The sequence below is a fragment of the Lagopus leucura genome, unplaced genomic scaffold (assembly GCF_019238085.1).
Source record: "Lagopus leucura isolate 7727_CA_CO unplaced genomic scaffold, USGS_WTPT01 Super-Scaffold_73, whole genome shotgun sequence".
Lineage (NCBI taxonomy): Eukaryota > Metazoa > Chordata > Aves > Galliformes > Phasianidae > Lagopus > Lagopus leucura.
The window spans coordinates 84,475,565-84,477,336 of record NW_024962252.1 but is presented as its reverse complement, the minus strand read 5'-3'; positions in this window follow the sequence as shown (position 1 = coordinate 84,477,336).

Genomic DNA, 1,772 nt, shown 5'->3' with positions numbered 1-1,772 from the left:
TGAACTGTTGTATTCTCTGATCTTGTTAAAATCCCCCCTGCAAAAAACTTGCCTATCTCCCATCCAGCCACAGTTGTCACCAAAACAAATTACCACCTTGCATTACCAATGGTTCAAACAGCTTCCTGGTAGAAACGGCAGGAGGAACAGAAAATGGTGCAAATCTCTAAATGATGTACCATCACTCAAATGTTAAAACTGTACTTGTGAACAACTGCAATTAGAGTTGGGCCAGGGCAAAGTTAGCTCAGCTGCTTCTGAACACACCTGTTTCAATTTAATTTGTAATTAAGAAGCCTAGGGCACCAGAGGAAAAAAAAAAAAAAAAAAAAAAAAAAAAGCTTTTCAGTTACTATTTCAAACAGCAGAGATTTCATGTGCCATTTAAAATCCTGTTTTTCAGAACAGACTGCTGACTTGCTAACGCTAGCAGAATGAAATAAAGGAAAATATTTTTAGCAGCAGGAAGTTGTTACTTGCTACTGCCAATTACATGCCTTGTACTTGAACAGTGACATTTTTCCCCCTTTGCTTATTCCTGAAGATAGGTAAAAGCTGGCTTAGGTCTCCGTGCATGAGAATTTGAACAAAACTCTTAGTCCCCTTGAGCTGGCCGACACTTTTGGAGTCATAGCCAATACTGGCAACAATCTGCTGTGACAGAGCAAACAACAGTGTCCTAGATCCACTCTTCAGAAAAGGGGGAAGGAGAAGATTAAGCAAGAGACTTGGATCTATTGACTTTGGCAAAAGGCTGAATACCTTGTCATGCTAATAAAATTACTGAATTTGGGGGAGGAGAAATCAGGGCAGAGGGGGAGAAATAAGAAAAAGCATAAAAATTACATAAGAATATTTATACTCTGAGTTAATTTATCAAGCTGACACAAAGATGAATCATCCACCATTAAAATGGACACAAGGTTTCTTTATATCACAATTATTATTTACAACTCGTCTAAATGTTCATGGAGGAGTCAAATATCCTCATCTTTTAATTTAAAATGTGATCTTGCAAGCCAAAATAGAACTGTTGGCAAAACTAAGTTTCTACAGGAATAGTGCCCAAAGAATGATTTCTTCAAAAACAGGATATCTTACCAGGGATCATGGCACTTTTTTTTTTTTTTTTTTTTTTTAAACCTACAGAGTGAGATACACAGGGCTCAAGGAACTCACATAAAACTAGGACTCTAAGAAACGCCACAATGACACAAAGCAATACCAAGGGCCTGTGGTGTAGACAGACATTTGCTACTTTTGACTCATTTGAAAACTCTATCACAAAGATCAGTTATTTTTCTGAAGTACCATACAACTCTGCTTTGACACATTAATTCCCACATACCCAAATTTCTCGTGAAGCCAATACAGTTGCTCTAAGTTAACTAATCTGAATTGTACATGGAAAGGTAAATGTCCATTATTTAACCACTGCTCTCTACTCTACTTTTAAACCAGTGGACGCAACCATAGCATTGTGTTCTGAGGTTGACAAGTATGCAAAAAAAGAAATAAGTATCTTAGAAACGCTCAACTTTACTTCCTGAATATTGTTTGGATAATCTAAGACAGTTTTTAATACTAACAGTCATTACGTCAATAGACTGACAAGGATATGTATTTAAAAACTGTACAAGAAAACAAAAAAAGAAATCCATATGATAAAGTGGGTGTTAGTAGCCAGCACCATCAAGTCACTATTGAACTCTATGGAATATAACAGCATCTACCTGAATGTGTGCCTATATAAACCCGCAAACAATAGTAAA